General features: G+C 37.4%; 1 non-coding gene across 1 annotated transcript; it reads left to right on the forward strand.

Annotated features, from left to right (window-relative positions):
* Positions 1–7,255: 7,255 nt before the first annotated feature.
* On the forward strand, positions 7,256–7,362 carry LOC133813745 (small nucleolar RNA R71). The gene has a single exon (XR_009884746.1). It is a non-coding gene; the product is annotated as a small nucleolar RNA R71 (small nucleolar RNA).
* Positions 7,363–17,256: the final 9,894 nt, after the last annotated feature.

A 17,256-nucleotide genomic window follows, 5' to 3' on the forward strand; every position in this document is an offset into this window, starting at 1 on the left:
TTAAGAAATAGAGTTCATTAATAATCAAAGCCTCAAAGGATCTAGTTCATAGCTAAAATAATAAACACAAATACAAAATTAAATCTATCCATGAGAGTTTAAACACCAAATACAAAGAGGAAATAGGAAAGAAATGACAAGGGAGAAGAAATAGCCCAAAAGATGATGATGGAAGCAAGCTTCTCTACTTTCCTCTTCTTCCTTCTCCTCTCTCCTTCTTTATACTGCAGAAAACTCTTGTACTTGGTGGTTCTCTCTCTAGAATAATGGCTAAATTGGGTAATGGAGGCTGTCCTCTTTCTCCTCTTTTGCTAGGGTCCAAAGCCCTCTTTTCTCTCTTGCCAAAAATGCCCTCCAAGCACTCCACGTGAGCCTCCTCCTTTTTCTCTAGAATCTTCCTTCTAAAATGCAGCTGATAATTTGATTTATTGCCACCTCACCACCCTTTGACAAGTCAATTAATGAAATGCCACTTGTCTTTCCCTTATATGCAGACTATTCTACTCTGATTCCTGTTGAAAATGTTCCGGCAAACCTAATATTTCATCACACAATAAACAAATAAGAGCCTTTTCACTTTTCATTAGTTTATTTGGACAATTTCATACCTAAATTCATAATTTCTACCTTCAGCTTTTAAACACCAAAAATGACACAAGAATACAAAAAGGAAAAGAATTAACTAAAAATAACAAAATACATAAACATCACTCAACCTAATTCTAAAATTATAAGCTCAAAAGTATGAAAAATAACTATTTATTCAAGAGTTATCACACCCCCAAACTTAAGACATTACTTTCCATTGAGTGATGAATCCAAAAAAAGATAATGAAAGACACACAAGACACAAATTAAACAACAAAAGGAAAACAACAAGGACAAGACACAACACAAGAGGATAAACTTTGCTTTGCCAATGCTAAAAGGGGAAAGCTCTCTGAAATTTTATTTTGAATAAGAGAAGCTTAATTTCAAACTTACACAAGCTTTAAACCAAACTCTTCAATCATTGATGTTGTTATCAAAATATGAGTCAAGTGTTTCACCCTTTAGTGCATGCATAACTTTTCCTAAGATAAGAGAGATTAATTTTGGCTCAAATCACCTTAAGCACCTCAATCTTTCTAGGACCTAAATAAATGCACACATTAATTTTCCCAAAGAAAACCCCACAACAAAATATAACTCTTGCTACTAGCCTTTAATACTAACATACAAAGACAAAAACTAAAACAAACTTTTCTTTTATTTGAAGAGTTACACCCCCAAACTTATTTACAAACAAAATTACTTTTTATTTTTTTTTAAACTTTGCTTTGATGCAAGGGAGTGCACTCTATAATCTTTTCTTTTTAATTTTTTTTTGGATTTTCTATTTTTTTAAGAATGAAGATAAACAACTAGATGGCAAGAGAACAAGAAAAATGAAAATACACTCTCCCCCCAAACTTAAAATCAACATTGTCCCCAATGGTGAAAACAAGCAAAATAAGAAAATGAAAACGCTCATCCATTGCCTCTCGCACTTTCTAATCCTTTCAACCCCCCCCAAATAAAACAAAAATTAAATCCTATAAAGATCAAGGTACTAAAGGGTATGGTGAAAAGAGGTTATTATATATAGCTAGGCTAATAAGTGACTAAGCAAGAAAATGACACTTAAGCTCAACGGGGTGACTAGGGATAAAAATGCATAAATGGTAGGCTTCAAAGGCTCAAACGGTCCAAGGATGGCCTAAATCATGTCATCGGTGTGGTGTTGCCTAAGATTTCGCCTAAAGGAGAATCACTAAGTAATTCTAGAAATTTAAGCTCTCACAAGAAACTAGCTCTTTCTAGGGTCTAAAAAATGTTTAATCAAGCTATGCACACACTGAAAATAAAAACACTCTCATCAATCAATTGCTAGCAACATTCACACCCAAAGAATTGAGCTTCAAAACTCAAGTAAGAAAGACATTCAGCTTCAACTTAGATTCATTATATTTTTGTAGTTTTTCAAGATCATCATTGAGCCCCCTAGTTAAACACTAACAAACAAAGAATATCCTCAAGAGAAAGACAAAACAACAATGAAAAGACAACGAAAAACAAGACCAAAACATGAACAAGACACTAAAACAACAATATTACAACCACAAATCAAAAGAAATAACAAAAACAACAAATTAAAAAAAAAGGAAAATGAGTTGAGATAAGACAACTCCCCTTACCTATCCTTTGGGATTGTCATTCGAAAAGATAGGGACGATTTAGAATCGATGGCCTTCTTTTTGGCTGGTTATGGAGTTGAGGAGTTGGGTGCCTTTTGCTTGGGAACTTTAGTTCTAGCGACTGCCATTTGGACAAAAGTGGTTGCGCGGGCTCACAAAGCATAACTCACCATTAACATAATAGACTCAGGCAACCACGAAATATGTCCACCATTCTCACGATGCATCGCAGATCTCTCTGACTTGTGCTTGTCCCACGTCCAAAATTTTTCTCCCCATTTTGCTTCAGCAAAATTTCCGCAAAAGCTTCGGACCTCAAAATTACTTCCAAAACACTATCTGCTTGCTTCTTAACACCTGAAACACACAAAAAAACACATAATACCACTCCAAAAACAACATTACAATAAAATATAATTTACATAACAAAAAATTAAAATAAAAATAACTAAAAACACTAATATATATATTTTCATTTGTTTTTTTTCTATTATTTTTTTCAATGCATTTTTATTCTTTATTTCTTTGAGTTGCTTTACAAATGAATCCTCCAAAAACCATAGCAATCCAAACTTAATTTTTTTTTCCTAAGGATCTTTCAAGGAAACCGAGGTTTGGTATTGCTCAACCTCGCTTTCCCCAAGCTTTGCTCCTTTCCTTGTCACCTTAAATGCTCTTCCCATATGCTCATCATATAATTCCACCACACCATTGGGAAACACCTTGCTTACTAAGAACCCACCATCATTGTAATGCCCCGAAATCCCTAATGCGGTTTAATGGCGGGATTAGTAGGCCAGGAGGGCCATACTTGTTTAATTATGCCATTAATCGATAATATGCATGTATATGTGAATTATATTATAATATGATGTTAAATGCATGCATGTGGGTCCACATTTTAATTACAGGAGTGTTTTGGTAATTTGGCCTGTTGAGGGCATAATTGTATATTTGTATGCATGTCGGTGACATATTGTTGAGACCACATTATAATGTGGGTTTGTTCGAGCTATTCGACATGAGACGATCATGGAATATTAGTTAGCGGTCTAGTCATAACGCGTTTAAGTCCGGGGCTCGGGATGAGTCTCGGCGTAATTTTAATGATTAGAGCATTGCCGGGAATTAAAGGGTAACGAGATATGAATTATTGGTGTTTGAGATTATCGAGAATAGCGGGAATTGGAGAACGTTAATTTTGATTAACGAGATAAGTGAGAAATGTCAATCTTGCCCTTGGGAGCCTTTAGAAATCCTTATTAGACCTAGGGGTATTTTGGTATTTTCACCCCTAGGATAGATATAAGCCATTTTAGGCTGTAAAAGAAGTAGAAAAACAGAGCATCTTCAAGAGCCTTCCCGTACCTTTCCTCCTTCAGTGTTCTTTGTGATTTTTGAACCATTCTTGAGGATTCAAGCTTGGCAAGTAAGCCTTGGGAGTTTGGGAGTGTGTTCCACCCTTGAAGAGCATCATAATCTGAGTTTGAGGTAAGTTTCTAGTCATTGAATTCTCTGGTTTGCCCTGTTTTGGTTCTAGTTTTCTGTTGTGATTTCTAGGTTGAATACTTGGTTTTGTTGGGAGATTTGGCTAGGGTTCTTATGGTTGTTATGTTTGGGGTGTGTTAGGATGGTTTTTGGGTTCATTTGGCATCAAAAATGGGATTTGGAAGCATTGGAAACAGGTTGGAATTGGAGGAGTCGAAGAAGAAGGTTTTAGGGGAGTGCTGGTCTGGGGGTAGTGCTACAACGCCCACCCTAGGGTGCTATAGCGCTACACAGGATTCTTTTGGGCGTTTTGGGGGTTCTAAGAATAGTGCTAGGGTGCTAGAGAGAAGCACTGTAGCACTACTATGTTCCTCCAAAGTCCCATTTTGAGTGTTTTTAAGGGTTTTTGGCTCGGGGTTTCAATCCTTAAGGTCCGGGATCGAATCTACTCACCGTGTGGGCATGTTTCGAGGACCCGAGAGTAGGGTTTAGGTTAAGACCCTTTCATTGTTGATTTTCATTAATTGGAGGTTATAATTTGTTGTGATTAGGTAACCGCTAAGGAACCAAAAGGTTGATCGTTCTCAGGAGTAGTTCTTATTATATTTCTCACTCGAACCTGAGGTAAGAAAGCTGCACCCTGTGTATATGACATGCATGACTGTTGTAGAGACATGTTGGTTGATAAATGTGGACATTGATTTCATATTAAATGCTAGAGAATGTTTTTTACTTGTGTATGGCACTGATTAGTCAGGGACGGCACTGGTCGCGTATCACTGGCCTAAGAGTCAGAAACGGCATAAGTGTCTTGAACGCAGAGTCAAATGAAGATATGGATCTAATCGATATCAGCATTGAATGACTCTAAGGCATTAATGCTGGACTGACCCTAAGGTTGATGAAACTTATAAGCGCTTGACTAGTCTAAGCTAGTTACTCAGAACCAGGGCCTAAGGCCTAGGTGACCGTTTGTCACATGGCTAGGGAACGATGTTCCAGGGTTATGACTCTATGGTCATGAGGAAGGTTATGTTGGTGATTAGTCACCATGCACCTATCCTGTTTAAGCTAGTGAAAGGTTGACTTATCTGTTAAGCCCCGGTGGCCCTATCGTCACATGGCTAAAGGGAGTTGTACCCACCTTAGCGACTTTTGCAACTGTCACTTACCTGTTTTGGACTGAAAGTCCTGAATGATTATTATGATCATTGTTGATATTATATCATGCTATATTGTGTTTTCTTACTGGGCCTTGGCTCATGGGTGCTATGTGGTGCAGGTAAAGGAAAAGAAAAGCTCATCCAGCCATGAGTGGAGAGCTTAGGTGGTGATGTGTACATATGCGGCCGCTTGACCACCACGGCCAAGGAGTTCTTAGAGGAACTAGGGGTTTACCCTATTTTTGCCGCTTAGGTCGGCGGGTTTGTAAATTTGAAACAGTAATGACCATTTTGAGTTGTAAATAACTTGAAAATGTTTTGATGGGCCCATGAAATTTTTTATGTATTTAATAAAATATATCCTTTCCTTTTGATTGGTTTTCCACCTTAACCTGTTAATAACACTTAGAAGCACGTTTTTAACCAAAGGACTTGGGTAGCGGGTTAAATTTTCCGGTTCACCGTTCACTGTAACTGTTCTTGGGTAACCAGGGCGTTACAATCACACCCTGATTTCACTAGAGAGTTTGAGAAAAACACCCTTTTCCCAACTTCCAACATTTGTGATTGAGGTTTTCCTTTGTGCTTCTTTTTATTCTTCTTTTTCTTCGGTAGCTTTGGAGGATGAGATGGTTCTTCTTCCTTACTTATCCATGGCTCACCACCTTTCTCAATTTCTTCAAAAGGGTCCTTTTTCTTCACTCCCTTGCTATGCTTTTCATGCATCTTTTCAATCAAATTGAAGTTAGAAGCACTCATGGCCAAACAAGCTTCAACTTCATTAGGAGAAGATATAAGATTAAAAACATTGAATGTGACTTGTTCGTCTTGAGCTTGAATGGTGAGCTCTCCTTTTTCAACATCTATCAACATCCTCCCAGTGGCAAGAAATGGTATCCCCAAAATGATTGGTACATCCCTATCTTCCTCATGGTCAAGAATAATAAAATCCACCAGAAAAATGAACTTGTCAACTTGTACTAGGGCGTCTTCAATCTTTCCCTCTGAATTCACCATAGAACGGTCAACTAATTGCAAGGTGAGTGTAGTTGGCCTTGCCCCTCCAATTCCCAACTTCTTAAAAATGGACATGGGCATCAAATTAATGCTAGCCCCAAAAATCACACAGAGCTTTATCAACTTATTTTCCCAAAACTGCCTGGATCCTTCAACTTGGGAGGGATTTTATTCTTCAAAATAGCACTACAACCCTCAGTCAAAGCAACCGTTTAAAATTCGCCAAGCCTTCTCTTCTTTGTCAAAATATCCTTCAAGAACTTCACATAGTTAGGCATTTGTTCCAAAGCTTCCACCAGGGGTATGTTGATGTGGAATTGCTTCAAAACATCCAAAAATCTTCGAAATGGGCTATCTTGCTGCTGCTTTTGAAATCGCTGAGGAAATGGTGGAGGTGGCTTGCTCATTGGCTTCTCTGATGCATTTTGCGGATGCATTGCTGCAACATTTGCTTCAGGATCAGTATTTGACATATTCGAACTCCCAACTCTTTCTTCCTTTTCCACACTACTTTGGATTGAAGTGGGCTCATTTTTTCTCTTAGGATTGTCCTCATTCAACTCCAGATTTTCACCACTCCTCAAAGTGATCACCTTGCATTGCTCTTTACCATCTCTCCTTGGATTTTTGGTATCACTAGGCAAGGTGCCTAGTAGTCTATTCCTCAACTCAGTAGCTAGTTGTCCCATTTGAATCTCTAAATTCCTCAGAGATGCTGCTTGACTTTGAACTACTGCATAATTCAGTTGGCCATATACTCTTTCATCAAATTCTCCAAAGAGCTTGTTTGAGAAACTTGTGGAGGATGGGGTTGAGCTCTTAGTTGTTGTTGAGAAAAACCCAGAGGATAAGTAGGTTTGTTTGGCTTGGTTACTCCACTTGAACTAGCCCCTTGACCTCCCCAAGAAAAGTTTGGATGATTCCTCCAACCTAGATTGTAAGAATTGGAATATGGATTGTTGCGATTGTCATTTTGATTTCCCAAGTAACAAATTGAAGCAGGATTAGAAGGACAACTATCAAATGTGTGCCCTCCTCCACAATAAACACAATAAACATTTGACACTTGCCCAATAGGAGCTGGTTGCAAGTTACCCCCCAATACTCATGGTCTTCAATAGGTTGGCCATAGACGAAACTTGAGCAGTCAAAGCTATAAAAGCATCTACTTCATGAATACCCACTACTTTCCTTCCCGTTGGGGCTCTAGCATTAGAGCATTGGTAATTGTTGTTGGAAATCCGTTCCAAAATCTCATATGCTTCATTGTAGGACTTAGAAAGAATATCCCCATTCGTCGAAGCATCTAACACCATGCGTGTGGAAGCATTGAGACCATTATTAAATGTCTCCATTTGAATGCAATGAGGGATGCTATGCTGTGGACACTTCCTCAATAACTCTTTGAACCTTTCCCAAGCATCACATACCGACTCATCCTCCAACTGTTGAAAAGAAATAATCTCATTCTGAAACCTAGCATTTTTCATTGGAGGGAAGTACTTCATCAAAAATTTCTCAGCTAGCTCATGCCACGTAGTCACTGAGTCATAAGGAAGTGTATTGAGCCAAGCTCTAGCTCGACCCCTTAGAGAAAAAGGAACTAACTTCAACCTCAAGGCCTCTTCAGTAGTGCCTTGCAACTTGAATGAATCCCTCACCTCCAAAAATGAACGAAGATGGAGATGAGGATCTTCTGTAGGCAGCCCACAAAATTGACCCACTGTTTGCAACATTTGGAACATCATAGGCTTCAACTCAAACTGAGTAGCTTTAATTTCGGGCCTAACAATACCAAGATTCAACTCCCTTATCGCCCTTTCTCTATCATCGGCCATAACAATTGCATTAGTGGCATTAAAAGCATTGGATACTTCATTAATGACTCCCACAGCCACATTAAGCATGGGTTGAGCTCTAATTTCCTAAATCCTTTCACCTTCTTGAGCCATAGCAAGGTGAATTTGAGCTCATTGTTCCATTAGACTTCTTTGAAATGTACGTTCAATCTTAGGGTCAATAGGGGCTAGCTCAAACTCTTGATGCTTGTTCATGCAACATAATCAATCTAGCAAAGCACAAGATCAAGCAAACAAGATTAGAGCAAAATAAGAAAAACAAATTCCAAAGTAATTAATAATACACAAAATTCTAATTTCAATCCCCAGCAACGGTGCCAAGTCACTGTTGTGATAATATTCAATCATATATGTGCAAGTGTACCAAATCACAAAACAAGTAATAAAGTGATAAGCATACAAGATTGTCTCCACAAGGATTGCAAATTAAAACTAAATGCTTTAATTAATTACCAAACAATTACACCAGACTAACCAAATTAAATTGTTTTGATTTTTGTAAGCTAACACTACCTGGAATCAATTAAAAATGCTCAAAATAATCTGCAATGCTAATATGAAAGTGAGATAAAATCGATTGGTTAAAATAGACTTGAATTATTAAATCCCTCTACGTCAATTGACCTGTACGTTTTGCTGCAGCAAAATCTCAACAAATTACCCAGAGTTAACAAGAATTCAAAACACGTTCATGAAACTTTTCCAAGACCCATGATATTAATTCTTCCACCTAATTTAACATATTCTTATGCCAATCAAGTTAAAGAACCCAGAATTAAGCACCAATTCATCATTGTTACACAAGGAAAATAACACATTCCTATGTTATTCACAAACATAATCTAACAAGATTTTCCACTTGTGTCATTCAAATCTATCCATTATATTCAAACTTCCCAGCACAAATATAACTAAATATCTTGTAATTGGTGATCAAGCAATAACAAGAATTCATCATTAAGCACATTTGAATGAACAATGAGTAAATTACTAAAATAAAGTTCTAGAAATTTAGAATTAAGACATAGAGTTCATTAATAATCAAAGCCTCAAAGGATCTAGTTCATAGCTAAAACAATAAACACAATTACAAAATTAAATCTATCCATGAGAGTTTAAACACCAAATACAAAGAGGAAATAGGAAAGAAATGACAAGGGAGAAGAAATATCCCAAAAGATGATGATGGAAGCAAGCTTTTCTTCTTTCCTCTTCTTCCTTCTTCTCTCTCCTTCTTTGTATTGCAGAAAACTCTTGTACTTGGTGGTTCTCTCTCTAGAATAATGGATGAATTGGGTAATGGAGGCTGTCCTCTTTCTCCTCTTTTGCTAGGGTACAAAACCCTATTTTTTGTGTTGCCAAAAATGCCCTCCAAGCACTCCACGTGAGCCTCCTCCTTTATCTTCCTTCTAAAATGCAGCTGATATTTTGATTTATTGCCACCTCACCACCCTTTGACAAGTCAATTAATGAAATGCCATTTGTCTTTCCCTTTTTTTCTTTCCTCTCTGACTCCTGCTGAAAATTCTCCAACAAACCTAATATTTCAGCACACAATAAACAAATAAGAGCCTTTTCACTTTTCATTATTTTTTTTGGACAATTTCATACCTAAATTCCTTAATTTCTACATTCAGCTCTAAAACACCAACAATGACACAAGAAGACAAAAAGGAAAAGAATTAACTAAAAATAATAAAATACACAAACACCACCCAACCTAATTATAAAATTATGAGCTCAAAAGTATGAAAAATAACTCTTTATTCAAGAGTTATCAGTCACACATTTATTCGATTAATTCCACATATAAATCCAATTATGCCCTCCCGACAGAGTAATCAAGGCACTCAGCCTTAATATTAAATTCAGGACGTTACAAATATCCCATCCTTATTGAAATTTCGTCCTCGAAATTTATTCAAATTCCTCAGGATACTAATCCCGCGAATCTGACTATAACTTCAAAGGGTAGTCCTTTACCCTACTATCTCTTAGTAGCATCCTCACAAGAGTGAAAGTCTTATTCCGTAAGACTTTATCTCATCTATCCATAATTTCACTGGCTTTTCCTTGCACAATAAATCCCACTGAAATTCCAGGGTCTCTTCACCCAATCAGGGGTAGTACCCAACACCCCTTTACTTGACATTGGCACCAGTAACACCTTATGAGCCTCTACCCATGCTTGGGTGAAGCTAATATTTAGGCCCCTGGCCTAACCCTTATTAGGATCTTACAAGTCTATCAAATTTAGAGTCAAAACTCCTCTTTCTTTCCCAAACTATCTTATCCTTTTTAGTCCACCATACTCGAAGAAGCACAAAGTCTCCAATCCTGGAACTCCACGTTCCCATGTTTAAATTTGCGAACTCTTATATCCTTTAAATAAAGCAAACTCTCCTGCCCTAACAATCCTTAATCACTTCATTGGTCCTCCCGACCAATTTTGAGGCCCCCCTCCCAAAAAAAACTTTGTGTCCCTGATCTCATTTCCCAGAATGAGTACTTCTCGTTCCCTACCTCACTATATCTTATTTAGAGTCACTTGAGTCATTGACCGGCATTCATCACCATGACAATACAATCAAGGGATCATAATTACCTCAATCCCTCGAAAACTTACACATTCGAGGTAAAATTCTTAAAGTCTGAGTCGTTCCTTCATGTCATCAGTCTGTCTGAAGGTAACCAATAATTCCAAATCCTAATCTTATACTCATCACCCTCGATGTCCCTTTTCAGAGCTTGGGAAATAAAGGGTCTCAATCTGACACTATCGACTTCGGTGTCCCACAAAGACATACGGTCTCCTTATGCATATACTCATTATTGTGATAACTCGTTCACATGAACCATAGTGTGCTAACCCAATCTATTGAGTCACAACTTCTTGTATCCACTCATCTTACTTGCTGTAACGCCCTACTTCCTAAGAGACATTACTAAGTGAGTTAAAAATGTGCCATTAGCCCACTAATCAAGGTTTTAGGTTAAAAGTGTGACTAAACTATAACAAAACTCGTTTAAAGACATTAGGTATAAAACATTTGGTTATTCATTGAGTTATTAGAAAGTTTTATAGTTGGGATCCCAAAATACTATTTAGAAAATAAATTAGAGATCAAAATATACACATGGTTGACTTAGGCGACAAAACAACTATTACAGTAAATTTTCCCAAAAATAACCCTAGCCATGGCAGCCAGGCAGGCCGAACATGTACCCGTCACTCCACGTTCTCCGTACTCATGGTTGGTCGACCTTTCCCTTACCTTTACTTGCACCATAGAGCACCCGTGAGCCAAAGCTCAGCAAGAAAACTCAACACAAAACATATAACATATGCATATCTATCAACAACATACAACAAAACAACCAACGAGCTAAACACATAGCGGCCAACGCCGTCCCAGGCGCTTTACCAGGCCTTGGGTTCGCGGTCTTCACCGAGAGGGTGGCTCCAGCACCCTAGGAGGGTCTTGCCCTAACAGCCTGCACTCAGCATGCTTAACACCGATCCCAACCCCTTACCGTATTCGGCTTCCTGCCTTTCTCGGCCTTCGTCATTCCTGGCCTTCGTTGTTCACTCACAAATATGCATCACATAGCACGATATCAACATATATTTAAAAACATATTGACAATAAACATTAGGGCCATGCCCTGCAATACAATCATTAGGGCCATGCCCTGCTCTATGGGTACAACATTTTCCTTACCTGTGTCCTGAGCTATCTGAGCACCGCAATCCCGAGCACAGTCCTCTAACCTGTGCCTAGTTGAAAACCTAGTCACAACATATTCATAATAACCATCCATCAAGTTCTAAACCATTAAATAACTTCAGAATATAAATCTAGCCTTCGGCACCTTGGATTCTACCAATCCGGGTAGTAAAATCCTTCCCAAGCCTTAACATTTGAGTTTGCGAGCTAAAAACCTTCAAACAACCATCATTTTGCATTTGAGCCATGACCCAGCCTCTTAAGGGTCGTAGCGCGCTCAAGTCAAAGGAAAAATGCCTCTCTGCTGAGGCACACAGGCCGCAGTGCACTATACCTTGCGACGTGACGCGCCTAGGCAAACAGGGGCTTTCCAGCCTCTTTGACACACACGGGTTGTGACACCTGAAGAACAGGGCTACTGTCCGAGCCTCCAAACCCAGAAAATCAAACTATTTCATGCGTTTTCCTTGAGCCTAAGCCCCAAATTCACACCCTAGTCATAAACCCAACTTAGATTTAAGCCTAGAATTCCTTTTCATATAACCTAAACTTCACAACAGAACCACAAACAACTCCTCACACTCATCAAACATCCAAAATAAAACTTAAAATTGAAGTCTCATGCAAACCTCCAATCCTAGCAGAGTTCAACATGATGATCAAGTTTAAAAGCTTACCTCTGTATCAGATTCGACCTTGAGCTAACTTCCCAAATCTTCAAGCTTCTAGCCTCCCAAATTCCAGCGTTGAATTCTTAGTCTCTGGATAATTTTCTTCAAAAAGCCTCAAAGCTTCATTGAGAAGAGTGAGCCAAGAGAGAGAAAAATCCTGAGAGTTACTGTTGTCCTTCTTCTTAGTTCTAGTGGTTTCTCAAGCCATCTAAGTGTATATCAAACCTTAGCCAAAAGTCTAAAATGCACTTAAGCTTATCTAAACCATCAAGTGCCACCAAGGAAAATTTCTTCAATTACCGGGTCCCGTTGATTCCTCTAGTGTCCCTACAAATCCCTGTTAAATCCCAACATTTCCAAATCATTGCTAAATTACTACCCATTACCCAATAAATTCCAAGTACATATTATGTTCCCAAAATACCCTAGGCTCCTCCCAAGCCAGGTATTCGACTCCGTTGTGACTATCTAGCTAAACTGCTCCCTAGGGCCATCTCAGATCATGCATCATAAATATATCACCACTTACTCGTGGTATCAATCACAATTTACACAAATATTACATTTAGGCCCTCAACGAGCTAAAATTACAAATATGCCCCTAATAGCCAAACGGGGACCACATGCATATTTAATTCACCTAAACATGCATTTCTAATCACATAATCATCAATTCATATATTAACGTAATTAAATCAATTATTCCCTCCCAGCACGCTAATCAAGGCCCTAAGCCTTATTAGCAAATTTGGGATGCTACCCTTGCAATCCAAGGTAATCCACCCTTATGTTAGGAAAATTACGTAATTGCCTTAATGGAAAAGGTAAGATAATACAACTCTATGCAATATTTTACAAATAAATAATGATTGAAAAAAGAGTGTTACAACTCTATAACTGGAAATACAAACAAACAAAGAAAGGAAGAGGAAGAAGGAGAAGAAGAGAATGGTGAAAGATACAACTCTAAAAAAAAGATTACAAGTAAATGAAAGGTGTTTGAAACAAAAGAAAAGAAGATTACAACTCTAAACAAAAGTTACAAGTAAATAGAAAATGAAAATAAGAAGAAAAGCAATAGAGAAAAAATGCAAGAACAAAACAATAGTAAACTCTCACTTACACAACCTAAGTGAAGAGGGTTGGGGATCACCAACTTGAACAAGGTTTAAAACCTTTGTCCAAAAGCTTATTTCTCCCTAACTCAAGCACTAAGGGATCTCTCATAGATTTTGGAAATGCTTTCTGGAATAATCAAGCCTCAAGTGTATCTTCCAACCAAGTGCCTTGTGGATGGAAAATGGTGTGTCTTATAAGTGAGCATTAGGCTCCTATTTATAGAGTTTGAGATACTCCTTTGAATTTCAAATTCCACCAACCCCCATGGCTGTTACCAATGTTTAATTGGATGTTTATGGAATTAAAATGGAGATTTGGGAGTTATTTGGGATGTTAGAACCGTTCAATTTGGAAAAAACTGAAAAACCAAATAGGCTGTCAGCCTCATTGGCTACGACCAGGATCATCACTGGCCTCTGTCCCACAGGCCGCGGCCACAGCTTAGTTTCAGCACAAAAATTGTCATTTTCCAAATCGTTCCAAAACATCCCAAATCCTTTCCCACATGATTTTGTAACCTCCAAACACTTATTGGGAGTTAAAAACATGTCTCCAACAACCATATTTCATTATGGCTTTATGAAATACAATCTCAAATGTGTAACATATAATATACACATTATTGGGTAATATTTGGGAGTTACAAATTTGTAACTGATTTTGTAACTCCAAAATATTTCACATTTGGGCACACACATGTGTCCAATTTTGTGACTCTTAATAATATGTTACAAGGTGTGACAAATCACATTTGTGTGACAAATCACATTTGTGTGACAAATCACATTTTGTAACATTATTTAATCTAATATTATATTATATGAAATAGTATAACACCTTACGGTCCATAGCTATATCCCTCCACACTAACTCCAGGATACCCTAGAGTCATAATAGCCTATATGACTTCTGATCATCATCCCTTACTTACTAGAAGAATTAGGCAGTGCACTTCTCGGTATACAAATTTTTGTCTTAATACCCATTCAGACTTTCTGGATACAACAATTGTGTGGAGGTAGTACAAGACTCATCCAGAATCTCTACCTCAACGTCAACATCCATCGGATCACGTCCAATCCTCATCTGACTTTACTGTAGTCTGTGGCAAATCATACAACTAGCATAGACTTCGCCCACTCAAGGTGTTTGCCTCCACATTAGTTTTCTTCAAGTAATAAGGATTCTGTAATGACCCAACTATTTCTAATACCTTGGACCATTAAAATCTACTAGACATAGCTTTTATTTTTGGAAACATACATAAGAAATAACATAACTTTATTTAAAACCCCAAAATAAATATTGTGCAAAATACAAAGTAAAATATGAAATATAAAATACGGTATGGGTACCCATTGTTTAATACATAAAAACAATCTTAAATTAATTAAATACTAATTTCATAAATACATCAAAAAAAAATAATAATTCAAAAGACTTAAAAATAACGTCATCCTCGATCGTTCACGCAATCCATTCATCCTCAACACACAAGCCAAGCTGCCATGAATCTTTCTGCCTTCCATATTCATTTTCTTGCATCAAGCTAAAAATAAAGGAGTGAGCCTAATGCCCAGCAAGGAAAATCTACAAACACATAAATAAAAAACATAAGACTTAATCATAAACATATACTATAAAACATATGCTATAAAAATGTATATCATATAGGACTACAATATTAATGGCCATTAACTCATTAACATGGTATGTGATAAACCATCTAGGTCCTCTGTCTACTAATCGAGGTAGGTTAGATCACATGGTAGTATATGATAACCCATCTAGGTCCTCTGTCTACTAATCGAGGTAGGGTAAATCATAACTCTAAACCATGAAAATGATAAAAATTCTTGGGGTTTGCTATCTAAGCAACTATAAGCCCCAAGCGACATAAAAAATATTGGGGTTTGCTATCTAAGCAACTATAAGCCCCAAATGACTACAAGACATATATATATATATCATAGCATAAAACATATCATAACATAAACATATAAACACATAAAATCTATCCTATTTTCCTTACCAAAAATCAAGATATTTAAGAACAAGAACGGGATTGGAACACTCCTAAAAACCAACAGCAAAACCATGAGTATTTCTAAAGAATGAAGATGAAAAGAGAACTAAACCATCCAACTAGAAACTTACCGAAAAGAACCTTAAGTTTCAAGAAACTTAAATACCTAACCAAGAATCATAAACAAGAGTTAGGATTTGAAAAGAAAATAAAAGAAAACTAAAGAATCATAAAGAATTGAACTTAGGGATAATAATACCTTGAATGATCTCTCCCTATATCTCACATCCCAAGTGTTTAGAAAATCTTAGAATGATAAAGCTTTTAACCCAAAAATCCAAGTGTTTCTCTCTATGACAACCTTAGCAACTTAGAGGCTCTAAAAAATGGTTGAAGAATGAAGAAAATGGTTGAGTACTAGGTCCTATTTATAGAGTTCAAGGAGTGAAACTAACCCATTTTAATTTGAATAAATAAATGAATATAGTTCAACAGATGCCCAGAACTCAGTCAAAATTGTTCAAAAGGCAGGTCCAAGAGGTTAAGGGATGTTTTAAGCTAGGATTCCACGATGTTAAAAAATGCAAGGGTGGGGCCGATATATCGCCCCCTATAGGCGATATATCTCCTCCACTATGTTCTCGAGCCTCCGTTTGATCGTTCATGCGAAGTCTACGTATTTTCCGTATCTTTTGTAGGCGATATATTGACTCCTATAGCTGCGATGTATCAGCATACATTGATATATCAAAAACATATTTGCACTTATTCAGCATATTTGAAATTGATTAAACAACTTGACTGATTCTAAACGTGATTCTAGCAGGTGCTGGAAGGTTCTAGAGCTTCTAGATTCTTCTTTTACTAAATTATTTACTTAAAATGCTTAAATCCTCCAATAAACATGATTGCGACAAGTGTCATGCTCTTAAATTCTATCTAAACCTTAGGTTATAATGAATAATATTTCTAAAACCAACACTATTAGTCTAACCTTATGTTATAATTAATATTTCTAAACTATAGGTTAAACTTATAAAATCCATAAGTGTTGCTATGAGTTTCCAACCAAGTCCTGGCTTGAACCAAAATCTACGAAATCTAACATACTACAACTAATACTAATTACTACAAATACTACTACTATCTAGCTAGTTAAGTACACTACAGATTCCAATGTGGGCCCTTCACTAGTTTCCACTAGTGCCTTTGTCTCATGGTCAACCCCCTATGGGTGACAAGATGCTTTAACTTTCATGCTAGTGTACTCACTTCTTTTCTACAAGTGTTATCGCCTCACCCTAACCGTGGCTATCTAGCATTACTGCTGACTCAACGCCCTGTGTGGAGCATCTATGTTCTTATCCCTTCATCCGCTGTGGAGCACGAACAATTACCTTTTTAGTCTACCCACGGGCGCACCCTAGTCCTTGACATACCACACTGTAATTTCATGTTTTAAGCAAGGACAATGTCCATCATGCCATCCTTTTTTATTAGTCCATCACATACATATTCTAATACCATGGCATGCTAATCAACCTTTATTCTAACTTCTAAAAAAAAATCTGATATCGTCCTACCCATTCAGAAAAACTTTGGGTTCTTATGTTACTTCAGTCAAGGTGTGGCTATCCTCGAAGATGCTTTAAGTAGTAGTCGATGTGTCTTACCAGTCTCACCATGCTTCTCACCCCTAAACATTCCTTCATCCAATTTCTTATTGTTTCTATCTTAATTAAATCACACACAACCCCATCACTTCCTATAATGTGATCTTGAGTATCCTTTGGAGAAATCGAGACCTACCCCTTCTGGAACCTTACCTGTAAACGCCGCTTCCTTAGCCTCAGTAGTATCAGCAAGAATGTTACTCGTGCTCTGTTTCTAACTGGAAGAAGTCCAAAAAACCCTTAATCAATTTGAATATGACTTGTCCATACTATTCTTGTACTCTTTGCTTGTCGAA

This window comes from Humulus lupulus, chromosome 1 (genome assembly GCF_963169125.1).
Source record: "Humulus lupulus chromosome 1, drHumLupu1.1, whole genome shotgun sequence".
NCBI classification, from domain to species: domain Eukaryota; kingdom Viridiplantae; phylum Streptophyta; class Magnoliopsida; order Rosales; family Cannabaceae; genus Humulus; species Humulus lupulus.